At 43.6% G+C, this 24,495-nt stretch overlaps 1 protein-coding gene across 4 annotated transcripts in view; it reads right to left on the bottom strand.

Moving 5' to 3' along the window:
* Positions 1-24,495, bottom strand: part of CDH22 (cadherin 22) — an 804,629-nt gene that overhangs the window by 725,899 nt on the left and 54,235 nt on the right. The gene's annotated exons all lie outside the window — the stretch shown is intronic.

Below are 24,495 nucleotides of genomic sequence, written 5' to 3'. Positions count from 1 at the left end.
ATTGCCCATCCCAAAAAAAGATAATCTGATGATCTGATAAAAAAGTAATCTGGATAATGGGTTTGTTTTTCCAAAGTTATCAAAATCAAACGGGAGCAGATTGGACCAGTCGGAAGTAATAGTCCAATTCCCATCAATCGGACGGGAAATTGCACTGTGTTTATTTAGCATTACCCAGGAAAGTGTGCATGTTCAAATAAGGTTAAAGAAACACTGAAGCCAGTTTAAAATGCTTTTTACCTTTTATTTATGTAAGACCTGTTTGCCCCTGTTAAAACGCCGCTATCCCACGGCAGAACGAGGGGTCTTTACCCCCAAAATCCCCCCTGCAAAATCCACGACTTTCTTGGTCGTGGATTTTGCTGCTCATGGAGGCAGCGCTTTCGGCGGCAGCTCTGCCTCCATGCGTGTCAATCAGCCGCAGATCTCCACCTCTCCCCCGCCCCTCTCAGTGAAAGAAGACAGAGGGGCGGGGAGAGGCGGAGATACGCGCTGATAGACGTATGGAGAGACAGAGCTGCAGCTGAAAACTCTGCCTCTCACGGAAGCGCTCCCCGCAGTGTGCCCCAGGGGATTTGGGGGCTAAAGACCCCTCGTTCTGCCGCGGGATGGCGGCATTTTAACAGGGGCAAACATGCCTCACATAAAAAGTAAAAAGGAGTTTTTAAACTGGCTTCAGTGTCTCTTTAAGTTAGATAAGGCACCTGGCTCAGATGGCATCCTCCCCCGGGTATTAAAGGAGTTGAGTTCAGTTATCAATAAGCCTATTTCTCTTATTTTCTGTGATTCTCTTTCAAGTGGGTCAGTTCCCCTTGAATGCTGTAAAGCTGATGTTTTTCCCTTATTTAGAAAGGGGTAGAAAAAAAAAATCAGAACCAGTAAACGATAGACTTTTGGCCATAAAAAATTTGAAGGTATCCTAAAGGATGCTTTTAAAAAATATACAACACAGACTCATCTAATTTCAATCCAATAGCATGGGCTTATTAAGACTGGTCCTTTCTCACTAACATGCTCAGTTTTTATGAAGTAGTGAATGCAAATTTAGGTAAGGTGAAAGTAATAGCTGTAGTGTACTTTGACTTTGCAAATACTTTTGACACTATTCCCCACCATAGCCTGGTATTACTGGTAGGATACAGTGAGTAGGAGAAAATGTGTGTACGTGGATAGAACACTGGTTAAAGTACACTTGGACTGAGGGATATGGAAACGGCCAAATTTGTTTCATTTTTAACAATACTAGTTGCGTTGCATCCTGCTAATCTCTTTGGATGATTTTAGCGTCTGAATCACCCACCTTAAAGGAAATCTAAAGCTAAATACAGTTGTGTTCAAAATTATTCAACCCCAGCTGAAATTGAGTGGTTTGGCCAGTTTGACATTGATTTTGATCATTTCAGTCATCTTGTTTACAATTAAATCAAAGAGGCACTTGTAAGGCAGACAAATATAACAAAGTTTATAATGAAATAACCACAAATATCGTTTCTGTGCTCACATCATTATCAGTTTTATTCAACCCCCAAGTGACATTCATTCTAAGGCCCCATTCACACTTGCGTTTTGCCATGCAAACGGACCAGACCGTACGGTCACCGATCCGTTTGCATCAGGCATGCATCAGGCTGCCATCCGGATCCGTGGGCAAAAAAATAGCGAAATTTAAATAAAAAAATGTTGGGGTCAGCAGAAGTTGCACCTGGTGCACCTGTAGAATCAGGTTCCTCCGCTGTAGGCCTCACCTCCACCTCCGACATTCTGCCAAACAGCTCCAGCACGTCTGTCACTGCTGCTCCACTCCAGGCATGCTTGGCCCATGTGTCCCCATCCGAAATGGCAGCTTGGATACGCATAGGAAGTGGGGTAGAACGTCAGGTGTTTGTAGGCAGTGTGTTCTGTGCCTTCCGTTTTCCATTGGTTTCTGTGTTCCGGATGGTGCTGTCAGGCTCAGGTCCAGCTCCGGTCCGGGTGCGTGGGCCAAAGATCCGGACCCAAAAAAATAGCGCATTTTGGAAAAGTGTCCGGAGTCTGGATTCGGTCCGGCTCCATACTGTACGGAACGGACACGTGTGAACGCCTGCATAGCCTTTGCATTGCTATGCGGAACTTACGTTCTGTTTGTACAGTATACGGTCCGGATCCAGCCCGGCGAATCCGGACAGGGAACGCTAATGTGAACCGGGCCTTAGTACTTAGTACAACATCCTTTTCCAGTTAAAACCGCTTTTAAACGTAAAGCATAGCTTGACACAAGTGTCTTGCAGCGATCTACGGGTATCTTAGCCCATTCTTCATGGGCAAAAGCCTCCAGTTCAGTCACATTCTCAGGCTTGCGCGCTGCAACTGGTTTCTTTAAGTCCCACCAGAGGTTCTCAATCAGGTTTAAGTCTGGTGACTGCGAAGGCCACTCCAAAATGTTCCAACCATGCTCTAGTGGACTTGGAGGTAGATCGCTGCAAGACACTTGTGTCAAGCTATGCTTCACATTTAAAAGCTGTTATAACTGGAAAAGGAGATTGTACTAAGTTCTAAGAATGAATGTCACTTGGGGGTTGAATAAAACTGACAATGATGTGAGCACAGAAAAGACATTTGTGGTTATTTCATTATAAATGTTATGGGGGCGTGGCCTGGCGTTGACGGCGGACGGCAGCATCTGCTCTTAGCTCCCGTCCTCACTCGGCTTCCCCACCACCGTACCGCTTAATTTGGGGACATCCACCTTATCAGCAGCTGGGACCACGCACAGGAGTCTCTGCTCTCTGCAGTGGAAGCGGATAAGAGCGGATTGACCCCTCGTAGTGTAGAGGAGGCGCCGCGCACGGACCACACACAACTCCGGTAGGCCTGTTCCGACCTGCTTGTCCCCGCTCTGCCCTGATACTTGGCAGACACTACAACAAACTGCCCACTCTACCTGCCTCACGAAAGGCCCCAGAACATCTTCTCTGTGGGGCAGAGCGCACGCAGTCTACCGCGCTAAGTCCTCACTTCCGGCCAGCCAGCACTTCTAACTAAGTCCCAGGCCTCAGCAGCACGACCAGGCCCTAACTTGTGTAAACACACAGGCTAGCTCTTCTTAGAGTTTCTGACACCTCTCATCATCAATACACTACTACAAGGAATGATTATGTGCATAAGCTGCTGAAAAATACAGTCACCCATAACATTAAAACCACATGAGAGGCTTTTTCACTTCCTAAAAATATGATGTAATTGGATCTATACAGAGCCTGTGTACACCTAGCTAGCTTTGATCTGCCCAAATTTAGAAGATTACTGACTATCCTATAACATCTGCTCTCCACTTTTACTTATTAATATGGCTAACAAGTCTGGGGATCCCAAAGCTGCACCTCCTACGCAGACTGACTTCTTTAAACCAAGAGACAAAATAAACAAAACTCAAACATCTCCGCAAAAGGATAATACAGCTCATACGGCTGAAAATGGCGCTTCCTCTAACAGAAACTTCTAGTTAAAAGACATCTTGGATCTCTTAGCAGATTTACAAGAATCTATCGGAAAAGAAATCCGAGATGCAACCAACACTTTTTCAGCACAAATTGATGAACTAGGGGAGCGATCGCATGCTTTCGAGGTCTGCATGGATGACACGGCAGATGCGGTTAAAGAGAACCCGAGGTGGGTTTGAAGAATATTATCTGCATACAGAGGCTGGATCTGCCTATACAGCCCAGCCTCTGTTGCTATCCCAAACCCCCCTAAGGTCCCCCTGCACTCTGCAATCCCTCATAAATCACAGCCACGCTGCTGACAAACAGCTTGTCAGAGCTGGCTGTGTTTATCTCTATAGTGTCAGTCTGCTGCTCTCCCCGCCTCCTGCAGAACTCCAGTCCCCGCCTGCATCCCTTCCCTCCCTGCTGATTGGAGGGAAGGGACAGGGGCAGGGGCCGGAGCTATGCAGGAGGCGGGGGAGCAGCTGAGACTGACACTACAGATGTAAACACAGCCTCACAGCATGGCTGTGATTTATGAGGGATTGCAGAGTGCAGGGGGACCTTAGTGGGGTTTGGGATAGCAACAGATGCTGGGCTGTATAGGCAGATCCAGCCTCTGTATGCAGATAACATTCTTTAAAACACACCTCGGGTTCTCTTTAATACTATTCAAGACAGGATGTCCGCCTATGAAGAACGACAAGTGACCCAGGATTCAAAAATTGAAGACATGGATAACAGAAATCGTAGAGATAATCTTCGGATTAAAGGGGTTCCAGAAACGATTATTGACTTTACTATATATATAATAGCAATGTTTAAAGCTCTACTCCCTGACCGTTCTGATGAACTCTTTAGGTTTGATCGTATCCACCGAGCTTTGAAACCCTTTAAGCAAGGAGACAAACCGAGAGATATTATTTTAAAGCTTCACTATACAGAGGTCAAAATTCCAATTTTACAGGCAGCTCGGGACCTTGGTCAGTCTGGGGTGGGGGAGTACAAGATACAAATTTTCCCTGATATCTCTCCGATTACACTTGATAAGAGACGCTCTCTTAAGCCTGTCACCTCTATCTTGCAACGCAAAGCCATCCAGTATAAATGGGGATTCCCATTCGCATTACAACTGAAATTAGGCCATCAGCACTTCCAAGTTACGACTCTACAAGAAGGCATCCAACTGTTAAAAAGACACAACCTGCTCTAGACACAAGAAGACCCCCCCCCCCCCCATGGACACTCTTAACACTAATAAGAGACTCAGGCGTGAAGGGCAAACAACCTCTCCTCACTCTACTCCTAAAAAGGCCAATACGTCAGCTCCGACAAGAATTCCTACAACCTCGAAATCTCTGTCTATAGACTCCCCTACTTAAATTATCGAATGGCTGATCAGTTCTCTATGATTTAAGAAGCACACACATGCTCTGTATGCTTTGCTTCTGTTTTTCTTTAACATCTGTTGTCATTTGACAACACTATGATCTATGGTTTCTAGCTATATTTACCAGACAACACACAGTCGCTAGTTGTCACGACCTCCAAACCATCTGTGGTATTGGACCACAGGAGTTCTATTGTTAACTCGAGATATTCAGTTATATGTCTCTCATACTGTTTTTATGTTGGTTTTGCACTGTTATAGTTTATCTTAGTTATCAAAATGTTTTATGGTACAACACAAATGCTCCTCAACTAGTTGAGGAACAACAGCACAAATGTTTATTAAGTTATGTGCTCTATATTTTCACAATCTGGTGTTATTGGTGTAACTTTATCATTATCCTCATCCAATACAATCATCCAAAGAGGCTTACGGGAGCGTTCATCACTTCAGCTAACCATGCTTTAACAAATATGCTACAGCTTAGCTCCCCCATGAAAACCTTATTATGGCTCCACCACATATAATCAGCTCTCAATGCCCACATAGCCTAGCACAGCCCTTAACCTCCCGATTTCAGTCCATTGAAAGTAGTCACCCAATATTATAAAAACGCAAAGGCTGATCTTATCTTTGTACAAGAGACCCATTATGTCCGTAATAAAGAACCTAAATTTCTGAGGTCAGAGAAAGGGCGGAAGTACCACAATGGTACTACCGCTGAACCGCCCGCTGCCCGGCCTCAACGTGTCCTACTCGGACTCCTCCTACTCACTCACACCACAGTGCCAGCCAGCCACTGAAGGTACTATTGAACTTTACGGAATTTTTTTGTATGGGGAAGCGGGCAGAGGGGGGAGCGCTAGCGGAGGGGGTGGGGGAATTTCCGCCCCCCCCCCCCCCCCCGTGACCGGGGCATGCTCCCCCCTTATGCCTGCGACCCCATAGGGGGGCAGTATTCGACCGAACAGGGCCCTGTTCGGCCGAACAGGGGCCCTGTTCGGCCTGTTCGGCTGGGCATTGAGCTGTTCGGGCGAACCCGAACTAAAAAGGCCGAACACCATGAGGTGTTCGGCCGAACTCGAACATCACCCGAACAGGGTGATGTTCTGCAGAACCCGAACAGTGGCGAACACTGTTCACCCAACACTAATGGCCACCTCATCCAGAAACGTATCAACTAAAGAACGGAACTACAATTTTTTTTAGGATTGGTATAGGACCCCCTCACAATTGTTTAAATGGGGATTATTATCATCAGACTCTTGTTTTCGTGGTTGTACATCCACTGCTGACCAAGTTCACTGTTGGTGGTCTTGTCCACTATTAGCAGATTTCTGGAAGATGTGTTATATGCTTGTATCTGAAGTGCTGGACAGACAAATTCCCCCAGACCCATGGTCAGCACTATTTAATAGGCCCCATTCACACCTGTCCAAACACCAGAACAAACTTTTGGGACAAATCTGCAATGCGGCCAAAGCGCTTTTGGCCAAAACTTGGAAATCCCTTCCGCCTCCTAGGGATGCTCTGATAAACCGGATACAATATATATATGCACTGGAAAAAATTACTTCCACAATACGGGAGTCCACCTCCCAGTTTGATGCAGTCTGGGATCCCTGGTCTACATGGAAGGCCTTAAACACCACCACCAGATAACGTACACACCTTATTTGATTTCTCTGCATTCAGTAGATAGTATGCATATCATATGTCACTTTAGCATTACTGTTGATGCATTCATACTGTTGTTTCTTGAGTATACCTGCTGTTGTACTATACATGCTATATGTTTAATGTTTTTCTAAAATTTTGACAATAAAAAGATAATTGAAAAAAAAAAATTAAAAAATAAATGTTATGTTATATTTGTCTGACTTACAAATGCCGTGAGCGCACAGCACTGCAGCAGCCTTTCGGACGTGAAAGTCACGTCCAAAAAGCTAAAATGGTTAAACAAGCATGTGGATAATCCAGTCAGACTTCATCTGATCTGCATGCTTGTTCAGTCCAAGGTCTATGGCTAAAGGGGCTCATACACCAAATGATTTTCCCGCCAATCTACAGCAGATTTGATCACTGTGATCGAATCTGCTAGGAAATCGTTGCGCAAACGTTGACCGAATGATCAATTTCCGACCGAAATTGATAATCGTCCCTGTTCGTGCGGAAGATTTCGCTCGATCGCCGGCGGGTCGAGAGTGCGTCGATAGCGGCGTTCGAATGTCCGACGACCGACGTAATACAGCGGCAATACATTACCTGTTCCACGTGTGTCCCCGCTGTCACCGCTGCTCCTTCTCCGCTGGGCTCAGAGTCCGGCAGGCTTCACTTCTTCCTGTCCCAGCAGGTAGTTTAAACAGTAGAGCTCCATCTACTATTTAAACTTTCCTGGACAGGAAGTGAAGCTGGAGCCCAGGAGCCGAGTGCGGAGAAGAAGACAGCGGAGACCAGGGGACTCGCGTCAGCCGGATCAGGTAATGTATGCAGGTAGGACGGCGGCAGTGGCAGCTTCACAGATGGTGAATGGACCATCCCTCTCTGATCAGATTCGATCAGAGAGGGATCTATCTGTTGGTCGATCTGATGGCAAATCGACCAGTGTATGGCCACCTTAAGAGTATTTGAGGCAGAGGATCAGTGGGACATTCAGGCAATCTGCATTGTTGAAAAGGAAATAAATATGGCAGCCTTCATATATCTCTCAGTTCAGGTGTGCTTTAACCTCCTGAGCAGTATGGACGAGGTCAAGTCGTCCATTACCGCCAGTGGGGATAGCATGGCCCAGGGAGATTTAAAAAAAAAAAAAAAAAAAAAAAAAAAACTTTTTGTACATCATGTACATATGTTGTCCGATTGCTGCCTCTTCCATCACCACCAGGCGTTGCTATGGCGAGGATCGGGCCTGCGCATGACGTCAGACGTCAGGTCCGATCATCGCCATAGCAGCGACTAAAGCTGAATGAAGACGTTATGGCTAACGCAGGATCCCGGAGCGGTAAATATAGCAGGCGGCGATCGGGGGCGGGACACAGCACCAGGGGGGGGGGGGATCAGGGGACACATGTAGCTAGCCTAGTGCTAGCTACAAGATTTAAAACAAGTTTTTAAAAAAAAATAGCCCTCCCGCAGACGAAAGTCCGCAACAATTGAACGCCAGGGAGGTTAAGCAACAAAAGGCGAAGGGCCCATTCACACTTGCAGACGCAAAACACCATCAATTAGTGCTAGCGTTTTGCGCTGGTGATTTTACACAATTAACATGTAAAAATAACTGTACACTCTTGCTATTTTTAAGAGATTGCGATTAGAGCTTTTTTAGCATTGTAATCGTAATCACTCTAAAATTGTGATCAAATGCTGCATGTAGCGCATTCAACGATAACCGCTAATCACCGGTGATCACCAGCGATCATGGCAGTGAAATCACTGCAATTTGGTTAACATTGTGCTAGCACATTAAAAAGCGCTAGTGATCACCGTCGATTGGGCAATTAGTGGTAAACGCCCTTTAATCGTCCGAGTGAGAAAGGGCCCTAAGAATGGTGTTAATTGGATCATACTCAAAATGGGAAACTGTCTCGCAAGAGTCAATACAAGGCCCAATAATTTTCAATGTATTTATTAATGATCTAGTAGATTAAATAAATAAATAAGTAGAATGAATAAATAATGTTGGTACCTTTGCGGAGGATACAAAGTTATGAAGACTTACCAAGATTATGAAGGGTAGTTATACATTACAACAGGATCTTACCTGCATGGCCATATGAGCAGGCAGATGAAATGTATTGTTCATAGATTTAAGGTTATGCAGCTTGGATGTGTCAATGGCACAGAACTATATCCCATATACAATTCCTGAGTTCTCGACTAGGTGATATTTTCAAACTTGTCAATAACATAACTTAAACCACTGGCAAGCAAACAAGTGCACAAAATAATTTTGATAGTACTTTTTCACCTGCTTTTTGGTACTTTTTCCATTGCAAAGTGCTTATTTTAAATCAAAGATGAAAAATTATCTCCTAGGAGAAAACTCAGGAGAAAAAGTGAATTGTATATGGCCCAATATGCTGTAACATAAACAGCCTGCAACTGAGAACATTGGACTTGTATTAGAAATTGGGAATACTGTTAATAGACAATTAACCCCCCTGGCGGTATGAAAAATTCCGCCAGGGGGCAGCGCAGCAGTTTTTTTTTTTAAAATCATGTAGCGAGCCCAGGGCTCGCTACATGATAGCCGCTGCTCAGCGGCATCCCCCCGCCCGCTTCGATCGCCTTCGGCGATCTCCGTTCAGGAAATCCCGTTCACAGAGTCATGGCGACGGGGCGGGATGACGTCACCGACGTCGGGACGTCATTGGGAGTCCCGATCCACTCCTCGGCGCTGCCTGGCACTGATTGGCCAGGCAGCGCACGGGGTCTGGGGGGGGGGGGCGCGCGCCGCAACGGATAGCGGCGATCGGGCGCGGGCCGGCGGCAAAGTGCTAGCTGCGTCCAGCAAAAAAAAAAATTATGTAAATCGGCCCAGCAGGGTCTGAGCGGCACCCTCCAGCGGCTTACCCCGTGTCACACACGGGGTTACCGCTAAGGAGGTTAAACAACCATATACAATGCCATGCAACGGCAGCTAAAGCAAATAACATTTTGGCATGCCTAAAACGGGAATTAAGGTCGCATTCACAGTGGGATGTTACGATTGTATGTTATAAAGTCTTATAACGCAGCTTACCGCACTGCAATGCTAATCCCATGGGCCGTTAACAGTGCGACGTTAAAGTCGCATTAAAAAAAATGTTGCGTTGTGGTAACTCTCTGCTTGCAGTGCTTTACCTCTTCAATGCAGACACTTTGCGATTTTAACTTCGCATTAAAACGCAATGTCCCACTGTGAATACAGCCTAAAAATCAAGAGATGCTAGTATACTACTACTCCTGTATCAATTTTAGAATATAAAATTGTAAAACATAAAACTTGTTAGACCACATCTGGAGTATACCGTTTTGGGCACCAAACTATAGGAAATACATTGTTTTAGAACAGGGACAAAGATGTAACAATGTTATTCTTTCTTCTCAGAGCCCCTGGAGTGTAAGAACATTTAATAAAAGTCACAAATGTTACCATTCTGAAAACTAGGGATCCAAACCTACTCAGATAATGTTATTTCGTTACATTTGGAACTTATGTGGTTTTGCTGAAATTTGACCATAAGTTTATTTATGTTGGATTGAGTTTATCCCTAGCTATGTTTTATGTGACATGTATTCTTGCTTAAAAACACATGTAAATGTATTGTACAACCTGTCATGGTTGAAATGATGAAGCATCTGCCTCACTTAGTAACACACTGTTGGTGCAACAATCTATTAAACAAAAGATACACAATTTTGTTTTGCACTACTTGTTACAGCACCATTGTTTGTTTGCATTTCACCATTATTGAAAACTAACAACCAGGGCTATTCAAAAGTGAGTGTTTTGTGAGCTACCTACTCGTGTAGTATTGCTGAAACTTTCCCAAGTGTGATTATAATTTGAAAATAACTTTTTTTTTGGATTAAGTTTGTCCCTACATTTTTTAATGTGACATGACTCCAAGCTTTAAAACAAACCAAAATGTATAATACAACTCATCACAGTTAAAATGATACCAAATATGGCTATGTTGCAAATAGAATAGTTAAAGTTAGGCCTATATCACTATCCTTAACAATAATGACACATGCATTAGAACTCACCATTGCAGACTAGCAGGATGGAGGCAAGCCAGTGGTCAGAAGAAGTCTTACTTACCAAACAATATAGACAAACTGGGCTTAATTAGCTTGGAAAAAAAGATGACCTGACTAACATGTATAAATACATTAAAATAAAAAAGCTTGGCAGGCGATATTTTGGTCTCTAGGTTTGCACAAAGGATATGGGAGATGATGAAGTGTAATATGGGATATGGCATATGATGATGTATTTACAGTAAGTGTGACTATAATATACAATATACCAATTGTGTTTAGTTTTCTGGTTGAAATTGATGGATAGAGGTCTTTTTTCAACCGAAATAGCAATGTAACGAGGTAAACGCACACTAAGATAGTGAAATGCATGTTTAGAGTCAATTCAGATATGCAACAAAGCTATACAAAGTAGTTATTTTTCACATAGTCTAACCCTGTAACAAAAAAAAAAAAACCTCTGGTGGATGCTTATCTCAGGAGGGGGAAGACCCAGGGTCCCGATGAGGCTTCCCCGTCCTCTGTAGCTTGGGGGAATCCAGCTCTGGCTCCCCCGAAAGTCCCTCGACAAGACTTGACAAGGGTGCGTAGGCAATATTTACCTAACGCGATCCTGCGCAGGTGCACTAGCGGCTCTGCATTTGGGTTAAGGTGGAAATAGCCAAACCCGATCAGATCCGCTCTACTGCTCAGGCACAAAGGACCAATGCCTGAGCAATAGAGCGGATCCAATCGGGTTCGACTATTTCCGCCTTGACCCGAAAGAAGTTCCGCTAGTGTTCCTGCGTAGATAAATATTTACCTCGCTGCTGTTCGACCGGCGCGCGGGGGGGGGGGGGGGGGGGTCTTGTTTGCTGCTCTGGATTATTGGGATGCCGGAGGAAGCCTCATTAGGATACAGAGGCTTCCTCCTCCCAAGGTAAGTATCCCCAAGAGGGTTTTTTTTCCATTACAGGTATTCTTTAATATTTGTCTTAGTGTCAATCACTCAAAGAAGTCATGCAAGATCAGGAATGACTATTATCTGCTACAATTTTACTGTACATTTTGTAATGCTACATTTTTTTTAAATCAGTAAAGCAATGAAACTCCTTCATGTAGTCATGTCAATATGGACCAGAATCTAATGCTGGGTACACACGATGCGTATTTTCGGTTGATTTTCTGTCAGATTAATTTCCAATTCGATTCTGTTATCTTTTCTTATCCATTTCCATTCACTTCTATGAGAAAATCGATTAGAAAAACGATCGAAAATAAGATCAGACATGTCGGAAATCTATCAAACCATCTATCTAACACAAAATTGTATGGTGTATACCTAGCATTAGCGGACTCTTTCCAACATCTTAGAGCCATTCAATGAAGACCTGATTTTTTGTTTTTGTTTTTTTAAGGCAAAGGTGCTACCCACTGTAAGTAAAATGTTTTTAATAAAGCACTGTGTGAGTTCAAGTACTCTTTCACTGTAGCTTTTAGTGTTTAGTGTCAGAACAGGTTGCTGGCTGTGCTGCCTGAAGTATCCAACCCACAGAACTGGCTGGACGAAGTTGCAGATGTTTTGGTATGCAAGACAGCGCACACTTTATCACTCAGCTGTGTATTTAACTGGCTGCTTGCAGTTAGGCTTTAACAAAAAAAGGTTTGCAGAAACAGCTAGTGACATCTGTTATTGAATCTACAAATTTACACACTGTAAACCGTGGAATCACATAACGTGCCAGGCTCTCAATTTCACTGTGGTGTTACATCTTGGTTTTAACAAAAACAAAAATCCCCAAATTTCTGTTTGATGCACTGCAGTAGTTGCTCAGTTACCTGGTTTACCGTTTATTTGACTATACATGCAGTTATGTTAACTTGGAAAATAATTTGTTCCTTTCTGCATTTCTGAAAAAGTCAATCTCTGACAACACCTGAATTTAAATAGCTTGCCCCTTTAGCTGGATTTACTTTTGGCAGACTATTTTTGCACTCGTTTTGCTGTTTATAATGAAAGCAAAATAGTCGGAACAGTTTTATTTCATATTTCATATTTAAAATCTAAACACTACATCGCTGGTTTAGCAAATTAAGTACAACATGTAAAAATACTTCAATTCAGGGCCATGTCCAACCTATTTGGTGCCTAGGACAGAAAGCCTTTGTCGGAATACTCCCACTCGATGGAGAGGGAAGAAAATGACCAGGAGGTGCCCTACTTTGTAAACGACAACAACATTTCCAACGGAACACTGGGATTCAATACATAGGAAACACTGAAATAAACCACAGAGGACACTAGAACACTGGGACACGCTGTAGTTGGGCATACCGGAATGCCTAGACAAGCCACTAAAATACTGGGGACACTATGTGGCGCTCTGGGAGGCGGGAGACACACCACAGGGGAATAAGAAAGACCCCAGGACACACATTATTGACACACTGCCAGACTACCCTCGCCCATGCAGGCTTCCCACACATTTATTCGCACACACACTACACAAACACACACACATTAAGGTTCCCTTTAATGATACAAACTTGATTATACAATCCTATTACTTTGATGAAATATGAGGGACTACCTAAACTATCCATTCCAATTACATTCACTCATTTACCTTTCTAATACGTACATTTGGTAATATTATACTATTAAGATTGTACCATTGATGGGCACTTTTAAAGACACACACACTGTACATACCTTACAAACACACACACACACACACACACAATACTGCAGCCTGTCCTCTACTCCACCTAGCAGACATCATCTCACATGTGCAGGAGAGGAGCAGCTGGGCAGGGTAGCTGCTGTACAGAACTGTGGAGTGAAGCGTCCAATAGAGTGACACAAGATATAAAAGGAGGCCTGGTGCACGGGCTAGCACACAACAGCACAGAGTTGTGCATTTCAGACTTCCTGCTGTTCTTTTTAACTAAAACTATATTAGGGTACAATATCATCCCCTGTATCATACAATGGACAATAGATTATATAATAACATGCATATCAGTATTATAGTTGCCTTCACATAGCGGTTTTACACAGTCAAAACCCAAGATACGGGAAGCACAACTAGTACTTTGGTTATAGAGTTGTGGTAATGTGTTCCGGCTCCAGAGTATTGACAACATGACTGCCAATCATCTCACACTTCGGCTATGTGATGTTGGCGCTTTTCCTCAATTGTTCACTTAACCCAAAAGTAATACCCCTGAGTGCATCTCCCTTCTTAATCCATAATAGTAAGCTCGTCTTAGTAAGAAAAGTCGCTTTCCTGACACTTAACCTTGGTCCTCTAATGTAAAACCCATCCTGACCCCTAACTGTAAGGCACCTTACAAGTCACATGTCCGTTGTGGTGCAGTTCTTCTTCAACTGCAACACAAGGGTCCCGCAAACTGGCACCACAGGTTACCACTGTGTTGTGACCACACTGCGGCATACTTTCCAATTAAGTATACCTGACTTTTAGGCTCATGACCCACAATGCAAAGTTACTCTTGTGACATCAAAACAAAGACCCACGGTGCTGTGTTCAATGTGATAGCCGTATAGGGATATCACTGCTTCTGTGACAGACTGCGGCGTTATTGCGCAAATCCATCTGCTCTGAGCAAAACTGTCTGAACTTTATCAAGGCAATGGATTGAAGAGCCATGATGCTGGATCTTATGAAAATTCATTAATGTTAAAATGTTGCGGTTTGTGGTCAGTGTCAAAATATATATATACGCGACAGCAATCATGCTTAAACTGTGTGCGTCCTGAAAAAACCCAATAAGGGCCATGTTACATTTTGTTAATATTCAGTGCTGTTGCAGTACTTTCACTTATTGTCTTTTACCATGGGAGATCTTGCTGAGACTTCTCAAAAAGTATTACACAAGAAAAGCCTTTTTACAACTTACTGAGATCATTGTTCCCTGTACACTTGTCATAAAGACCATACCTGCCTAATGTTCAGAGGTGGCTACAGCTCTCCACACTGCATGATTTAGCCAAATTAAAATCACAACACTCTGCTACTATGTGTGTTGAATGGCAGTAGAATTTTAAATTCCCTCACATGGACATTGTTTTAAAGGGTGATTAAAAATGTTCGGCTGGTGATAGCGAATCAGCTAGTAATAACTAAAAGTGAAAGTGAATTAGTTTTTTTATCAGGCATCCAACTCACTACCCTATCATTATGTAACCACTATTTAACATTGTAGGCTTTTACAAGGCCGTCAAAACCCAACACCCAATTCACCTGATCCCGACCTGAGAAAGTTACAAAAAAATAAGATGTACATAATTGCCAGCAGATATAAATAGTATTTATAGTTATTTGGGTTGAAAAATGACATACGTCCATCGAGTTCAAACAGAGAACAAAGTACAACACCAGCCTGCTCCCTCACATATCCCTGTTGATCCAGAGGAAGGCGAAACACCCTTACAAGGCATGGTCCAATTAGCCCCAAAAGGGAAAAAATTCCTTTCTGACTCCAGATGGCAATCAGATAAAATCCCTGAATCAACATCATTGGGCATTACCTAGTAATTGTAGCCATGGATGTCTTTCAACGCAAGGAAAGCATCTAAGCCCCCTTTAAATGCAGGTATAGAATTTGCCAACTACTTCCTGTGGCAATGCATTCCACATCTTAATCACTCTTACTGTAAAGAACCCTTTCCTAAATAAATAGCTAAAACATTTTTCCTCCATGTGCAGATCATGTCCTCTAGTCCTTTGAGAAGGCCTAGGGACAACAATCTCATCCACCAAGCTTTTATATTGCCCTCTGATGTATTTATACATGTTAATTAGATCCCCTCTAAGGCGTCTTTTCTCTAGACTAAATAAACTCAGTTTATCTAACCTTTCTTGGTAAGGGAGACCTTCCATCCCACATATCAATTTTGTTGCTCGTCTCTGCAACTGCTCTAAAACTGCAATCTCTTTCCTGTAATGTGGTGCCCAGAACTGAATTCCATATTCCAGATGTGGCCTTACTAGAGAGTTAAACAGGGGCAATATTATGCTAGCATCTGGAGTTCTTATTTCCCTTTTAACCTCCTGGGCGATAATCCCGAGCAGAGCTCGGGGTATGTCGCGCAGGAGGAGTTCTCAGGCCCTGGTGGGCCGATTTGCATAATTTTTTTTTGTTACACGCAGCTAGCACTTTGCTAGCTGCGTGTAACTTCCGATCGCCGCCGCTCGCCGCCGATCCACCGTGCAGCCCCCCGCTCCCCGACCCCTTGCGCAGCCTGGCCAATCAGTGCCAGGCAGCGCTGAGGGGTGGATCGGGACTCCCTCTGACGTCACGACGTCCATGACGTCATCCCGCCCGGTCGCCATGGCGACCGGGGAAGCCCAGCAGGAAATCCCGTTCTGAGCGGGATTTCCTGCTTACTCTGATGAGTGGGTGGGGGGGATGCCGCTGCGCAGCGGCTATCATGTAGCGAGCCCAGGGCTCGCTACACGATTTAAGAAATTAAAAAAAAAATTTTAAAAAGTGCTGCGCCCCCTCCTGGGCGATCTTATTGTATCGCCCAGAGGGTTAATGCATCCCAAAATTTTGTTAGCTTTAGCTGCAGCGGCTTGGCATGGAATATGATTATTTAGCTTGTTCTAAATAATAAGTCCTTCTCCAAGTTTGATGTCCTCAACTGTATCCCATTTATTTTGTATGGTGCTAGACCATTGATACGACCAAAATGCATGACTTTATATTTCTCAACATTGAATTTCATCTGCCATTTATGTTCCCATATAGCCTTCCTATCCAGATCCTGTTGCAATATGTCCCTATCTTCCTGAGAGTTGATGATTCTGCACAATTTTGTATTATCTGCAAAAATAGCAACATTGCTTACTACTGCATCTACTAGGTCATTAATAAATAAATTGAAGAGCTCTGGACCCAGTACAGACCCCTGTGGGACCCCACTGCTAACAGTCACCCATTTTGAATATGATCCATTGACCACAACTCTTTGTTTTCTGTCCATTAGCCAGTTCCCTATCCATGCACACAGACTCTTCGCCAGTCCTTGCATCCTCAACTTTCGCACCAGACTTTTGTGTGGAACAGTGTCAAAGGCCTTTGCAAAGTCCAAGTATATCACATCTACAGCATTCCCAATATCCATATTAGCATTCACTACCTCATAAAAGCTGAGCATGTTAGTCAAACAGGACCTGTCTTTAGTAAACCCATGTTGATGCTGAGAATTAAGATTATTGTCTACTATGAAGTCATGTATAGTATCTCTTAGTAACTCCTCAAATATTTTCCATACAACTGATGTTAAGCTTACAGGTCTATAATTTCCTGGATCTGATTTTTTGCCCTTCTTAAATAATGGGAAAACGTGGCCTGTACACCAATCCACTGGGACTCTGCCAGTTGAAAGAGTCACATAAAAAATAAGATAAAGGGGTTTATCTATAACTGAACTTAATTCCCTTGTGCTGGGGATACAAGGTACGTTTCTGTACCGTGTATTGACCAGCTGATCCGGCCAGCTGATAATATTCAGCTGGCCCGATCAAGCCGCTCGACCCGCGCCCGCTCGATTCCCGCCGGAATTGAACGGCTGATAAGGATCGCTGGCGGAGATGAGCGGGAATCGATCCGCGCGGACGAGCGGGGACGCGGTGGGGGTCGATCTGGCGGCTAATCGGCCGCCGGATCGACCCATGTATGCCCAGCATTAAGACCCGAGGATGTATGCCATCCGGGCCAGGTGCCTTGTCTATTTTTTATTTATTTAGTCTCGCCTTCACTTCTTCCTGCGTTCAGTATTTAATATTACAGTTGGAAGATTGAGACTCTTCTGCCTCTGTAATTTGCAAAAGTGATGTTTCCCTTGTGAAGACAGAAGCAAAGAAAGCAATTAATAACTCTGCCTTATGCTAGATACACACCATGCATTTCTGCGTTCGTTGCGTCCATCGACACGCATCGATTCAAATATTTCCGACATGTCCGATTCACGTTTCGATGGATCGTTAGGTCGATTTGCCATACTTTACATGGCAATCGACCTAAAAATCATCGAAATGCGCTCAGAGATAATTGAATCGACGCGTATCGACGGACGCATTCAACGCGGAAACGCATGGTGTGTATCCAGCATTACCTTGGTCATCCACCATTGAGTTCCCACCCTCATCCTTTAGGAGTCCAATACAGTCAAACTTTCTTTTCTTTTTTTTTTTTTTTTTTTTTAGAGTTGATGTACTTGTAAAACTTCTTTGGGTTAGATTTGATATCCCTAGCGATTTGATTTTCAGCTTCAATCTTTGCCAGCCTAATTTATGTTTTCCAACTTGTATTGCACTCCTTATAATTGCTTAATGCAGCACACATTCCTACTTGCTGTGAGTAGAATTCTCTTGCTATGCACCAAATTGATATTGATTATCTCTATTCACACGGGGGGGGGGGGGGGGGGCTGGGATTGTAGAACAAAAACTTCTTAAGACCACTTCTCCTGAACAGAATCTAGGATAGGTTTCTAATGTCTTATTAATAGGAAGCCAAGATTAATCTGACATACAAGGTACGGTGTATATTAACCAGTTAACAGCAATCAGACTTATTAAAAACGTCCTGCTCGCTGCTGTTAATGGCAACAGGACGTTTTAATCAGTCTTCTTCGCACAAGTGCGTGTGCACACATCGGGTCCCACAGTTCTGTGATTGGAGCAGGGAATTTCATGTTCCCTGAATCAATCAAGTGCCAGTATCAAGTCAGATCATTGTAACAAACCAGTAACAATGATCTGTCTTAAGGTGGCCATACACTGGTCGATTTGCCATCAGATTCGACCAACAGATAGATCCCTCTCTGATCGAATCTGATCAGAGAAGGATCGTATGGCCACCTTTACTGCAAACAGATTGTGAATCGATTTCAGCCTGAAACCGATCATAATCTGTGGAGCTGCCCCCCCCCCCCCCCCGCATACATTACCTGCTCCGGCCGGCGCGAGTCCCCGCAGCTTCTTCTCCACTCTGGCTCCGCTCCCGCTACTGAACTTCCTGTCCAGGGGAAGTTTAAACAGTAGAGGGCGCTCTACTGTTTAAACTTCCTGCCGGGACAGGAAGTTCTGTGTAGCTCTGGAGCCCGAAGCGGAGAAGAAGACCAGGGGACTCGCGCCGGCTGGAGCAGGTAATGTATTACCGCTGTATTGCGACTCGTCTGGCATTCGAACGCCGCTAACGACGCACTCCCTACCCGCCGACGACCGTGAAAAATCTTCCGCACGGATGGGTCGACAGGAACGATCGATTCCGGACGGAAATCGATCGTTCCGTCAGCGGTGTGCACTGTGATCGAAAAGGCTGTATATCGGCGTGAAAATCGGTAGGTGTATGGGCCCCTTTAAAAAAAAGTTAGTAAATAAACTTGTTTTTCTTCCTCCCAGCTCATCTATAACCTCAGATTGCTGTCAATCAGCATTCAGAGGTGACAGGAGCTGGGAAAGAGAATCTTACTGTACTGTGGTAGGCTTTTTCCTTTTTGAATAAAAGTTTAACCTCATACTTTCCTTTATTAACTCTCTCTTTCCATTATCTATCTTCTTTGCTTGCTATAGTGGGAAGACTCTTTTCTGCTAAGGAGGCAGCTGCCATTCTCCAGCAGAGCAGCAGTGGGGACGATTCGGGGGAGCGAATGGCTCCCAATGAGTGACTCTGAGTCAGCATCTGACAGTTCAGAGAGCGTTGGGCCACCATCTCACCGCTTCAAGAGGGATGATGAATCCACTGCCCAGGGCAACACAGCTGCAACTAGCAGCAGAGGCCAGAGAGGAGGAGCCAGGCAAACGTAGGTATTCCCACCAGTACCTGACGACATTATTCGGGGCCCTTGGTCACCCGCTAACTTAGTAGCGCCCCATCAGTGGAATATCAGTGCCCACTGACAACTTTAGGCCTGCTGATTTCTTCCAGCTATTTGTGGGTGATGATTTTCTGCAGCACATTGTGTTGCAAACTAATTTGTATGTGCAGCAATTTATAGGCCAGAACCCCTCCTGTTATTTGGCTGAAAGATGACTGCCCACTACAGTACCAGAGCTAGAGGTTTTTCTGGCCCTAACACTACACATGGGCATAGTGCAACAGCCAGAAATCCGCTTGGACTTTGCATACCCCTGCAATGCACACCCCTGTTTCCAGCGACAATGAGCAGGCAGCGCTATGAGGCCCTTACAAAATGTCTGTAAGTAGCTGACAATTCTGAAAAATGTTCCCAGAGATAATCCTGCCCATGATAAACTTTTTAAGCTGAAACCCATACTTACCCACCTCAGTACAAAGTTTTGTGAGGTATACACCCCAGAGAGAGATGTTGCAGTGGATGAATCCCTCCTACCCTTCCATGGCAGATTAGGGATAAAACAATATATCCCAAGTAAGGCGGCAAAGTATGGGGTGAAATTTTGTAAGCTATGTGAGAGCAGCAGTGGCTACACATATGCTTTTATGCTGTATGAGGGCAAAGATAGCCCTTTACAGCCAGCTGGGTGCCCACCGTACAAGCCAACCAGTGGGAAAATTGTGGCAGAACTAACTAACCAACCCACTCCTTCACCAAGGCTATCATGTGTATGTTGACAAGTACTACACAAGTATTCCCCCTTTCATATTTTTATACTCTGCCCAGACTGGTGCCTGTGGGATGGTGAGGCCAAACCACATAGGCCTCCCACCACAGGTAGTTAATAAAAAGAGAATAAAAGGGGAATCGTACAGTCTCAGACTTGGTGAGCTCCTGGCTGTAAAATGTAGGGACAAGAGGGACATCTTGATCCTGACATCCATTCAAAATGAGGCAATGGTTCCTCTCATTCACAATCTCCAGCAAGAAGATCAAAAAGCCAGTGGCACTGGTCCAGTGTTCTCCCTAGAAGTTTTTTTTTATAGCCGGGTGGTTTGAAAAAGTAGCTGGGTGGCATGAAAAAATAACCGGGTGGGGCGAGAGGAGAGAATGCAGGGCTGGTGCATTTCTTCTTACAGCATGAGAGGAAGTGAGCAGATAACAGCCGGGAGGTCACCAAAAATAGCCGGGTGGAGCACCCACCTAAAAGAGCCTGGGGAGAACACTGTGGTCGGATATAATAAGATGGATGTGGTGGATCTTGCGGACCAAATGTCTTACTATTAAAAAAGAAAAGAAAAGCAAAAAAAAAAAAGGTCTGGTACAAACAACCTTTTTTTTACCTATCACAAATGGCAATGCACAATACTTTTGTGCTTTTTTGAAAAGGCAGGCCACAATGACAGCTACCTCCAGTTTCAGCAAGAAATGTTAAGGATGTTAATTAACCTATTTTGCACGCGCACTCCCGGCCGCGGATTCGGTAGCCAGGGAATCAATGTATCGGGCTACGGAGCCCGATCATTGATTCCTCTCCCCCGCTGAAAAAGCAACAGCTTCTCTCAGAAGCTGCACCTTTTCTGGCCGTTCCCTTCCCGATGCGCCACTCTAAGCGTGTGTTACGCTTAGAGTGACGTCATGTAAACAAACTCATGGCCGCCTTCTTGTGGCCAAAAAGTAATACTACACCTGTAAAAAAAAAATAATTTAAAATCAACACACATTTACATTATAAATCTATTGTTTACCTACCACCCTCCCAAAACTACCCAAATAAAATGTTTACAATAAAAAAAAAAAAAAAACATTACGATAAAAAAAAACGTGTAAATATTTACCTAAGGGTCTAAACTTTTTAAATATCAATGTAAAGATGAAATATTTCTATTTTTTTTTTTTATTTTAAACTTGTAAATAGTGATAGATGCAAAACGGAAAAAATGCACCTTTATTTCCAAATAAAATATTGTCGCCATACATTGTGATAGGGACATAATTTTAACAGTGTTATAACCGGGACATATGGGCAAATACAATACGTGAGTTTTAATTATGGAGGAATGTATTATTTTAAAACTATAATGGCTGAAAACTGAGAAATAATGAATGTTTTCCGTTTTTTCTTATTCTTCCTGTTAAAATGCATTTACAGTAAAGTGTCTCTTAGCAAAATGTACCCCCCAAAGAAAGCCTAATTGGTGGCGGAAAAAACAAGATATAGATCAGTGCATTGTGATAAGTAGTGATAAAGTTATAGGCTAATGAATGGGAGGTGAACATTTCTCACGTGAAAACGACGGAACCTGAATGGGTTAACGAAAGTGCCCATATTACGGGTGAATTTGATCATATGCAATTGGATGACAGTTTGCTTAAGTGAAAGACATTTTTCTGCCCTGATCCCTCCCCAAAATGAAGTTAAGCAGAAGACACAGAAACAACAGCAGATACCACTGCCCAAAGTGCCACTCACAGCTGTGACTCTGCATTGTCGGCTGCTTTGAGGCATATCATACCCCCAGCAGTTAGACTTTTTTTTTTTCACTTTAATTTCTCCTCTCTACTTATATTTGCCACTCACTGTCCCTCAAAGAAGCTAACAGTTACCACCAGTTTACATTAACCCTCCACTGTTTTTTGGGATGTGGGAGGAAACCCAGGGGTTTGGAGGAAACCTAAGACACCGACACACTGCAAATTTTTTTTTTTGCGCTTGGACTTTCTGCTGCAAGGCAGGAGAGTTAGCCACAAGACTTTAGGGCCTATTCACACTAGAGCGTTTTGCCGCGATTTCGGCAAAATGCTCAAACGCTAGCGCTAGTGTAATAGAACCTTATGGGCCCGTTCTTACTTGGGCGATACGCAAAACGCAAATGCGTCGCCTGCACCAATTTCAGACAATTTCCCGGCAATCGCGTTTCAGTGCTATAGAAGTGCAGTTCAGTGATTGTTCCACGTGAAATCGTGGAAAAAAAAATCACTTCCGCAAACCGCTGTCAAAAATCGCTGGCGTTTTGCAAATGTGAATGGGCCCTTACTCTGATGATCCACCCCCATCTTCTGACCAATGGCTTGCCTCCATCCTGCTAGACTGCAATGGTGAGTTCCAACGCATTTGTCATTATTGTTAAGGATAGTGATATAGGCCTAACTAACTATTCTATTTGCAACTTAGCCATATTTGGAATCATTTTAACTGTGATGAGTTGTAGAATACAGTTTGGTTTGTTTTAAAGCTTGGAGTCATGTCACATTAAAAAATGTAGGGGACAAACTCAATCCAACATAAAAAAATAAAATAAAAATAAAAATTTAATTTTCAAATTATAATCACACTTGGGAAAGTTTCAGCAATACTACACAAGTAGGTAGCTCACAAAACACTCACTTTGGAATAGCCCTGGTTGTTAGTTTTCAATAATGGTGAAATTTGTGACCTTTTTCTGATGTCCTGACTCTTCTGGGGCTATGCAAGCAAACAATGGTGCTGTAACAATTAGTGCAAAACAACATCGTGTATCTTTTGTATAATAGATTGTTGCACCAACCGTGTGTAACTAAGTGAGGCAGATGCTTCATCATTTCAACCACGAAAGGATGTACATTTACGTGTGTTTTTAAGCAAGAATACAGGTCACATAAAACATAGCTAGGGATAAACTTAATCCAACATAAATAAACTCATTTTCAAGTTATGGTCAAATTGCAGTAAAAGTTAAACCACATATGTTCCAAATGTAACAAAATAACATTATCGAGTAGGTTTGGGTCCCTAGTTTTCAGAATGGTAACATTTGTGACTTTTATTAAATGTTCTTACACTCCAGGGGCTTTGAGAAGAAAGAATGATTTTACATTTGTTAAAAAAAAGGGCCTTGAAAAAACAATTGGTGCTGCTCATGGTTAACAGTGTCTTGTGTGGCCAAAAAGCAATCTGATAACGTATATAGGGTATCATTTTAACTGCGACAAGCAAGAGAAAAGAATTTGGGGTGTTGGAGAGCTGAGGCCTACATCATCTGATTTTTGTTCCTGGAACTCACTGGCGTTTTAAGCTTGAGAAACCTCATAAATTATGAGGGAGCATGAGACTGACAGATGCAAAAATCAGCCAATAGAAGTAAATGTAAAGTCAGACTCTGCTACATATTCACCAAAAAAAGCTTTATTCAAAAATATAGAAAACACTGTATAGACACTTGTGTTGCTTTAAAAACATAAAACACCCACTGCAAGATGTAAAATTGCACAGCCGGCTGGGCTCACACAAGCAGCACTTCTACCACACCAGTCACACCTGGGATCCCACCATCCACCTGCTGTAGTCAAAATAAGCTGATAAAGATCACAGCATGCTCATAATGAGCAGAGTCCCCAAAAGGAGGAATCTTCCTCCCAAAAAAAGTTAAGTATCCACTCCAGGGCATGAAGGTTTCAAGTGGCAAATCTTATCACCGTTCCACAGGATTTTCAGCACATGCAAAGTAATACAACTATATGGTTGTATTGCAAAAACAGTATTCCGCCTCACTGAGGCTCTCACCACTCAGTAGTACAGTCCATGGCCATCAAGCATCCTGTTGCTGCGAAGATGTTGTACTGTGTTCACAGGATAGTTCCCACTGCTATTACCAGCATTCGTGTTCAGCAGCTTAGATAGGGTCCCTTTAGTGTTGCAGAGGAGACTGGTATGAGCGGGTGCACACGTATCGCCATCCCGGGTATAGTCAGCCACACTACCCTTCTTGTTTGGGCCTCCCGCATGGTCAACCGGCGCCAGGATCTATCGTAGGCTCATGCAGGGCTTGTGGCTGGTCTGTGCATAGATTGCAGCCAGGACGCACCTCACCACGCGTCTCGGCAGCTTCCGGCCTTAATCATGTGATCAGTGGGCGGTGGTTTCTAGATGTGTCATTATATAGCGCCCCAGCTTAGTGCGACGATAACGTCGCATCACTATCGCCATCTTGAGGATAACTTGTTTTGTACAGTTCAGCAGAGTGAGTACGACCCTAGAGTCACATTAG

Source organism: Hyperolius riggenbachi, chromosome 12 (assembly GCF_040937935.1).
Source record: "Hyperolius riggenbachi isolate aHypRig1 chromosome 12, aHypRig1.pri, whole genome shotgun sequence".
Lineage (NCBI taxonomy): Eukaryota > Metazoa > Chordata > Amphibia > Anura > Hyperoliidae > Hyperolius > Hyperolius riggenbachi.
Note: the sequence above shows the minus strand (reverse complement) of the source record. Positions and strands in the feature narration are given on the sequence as shown.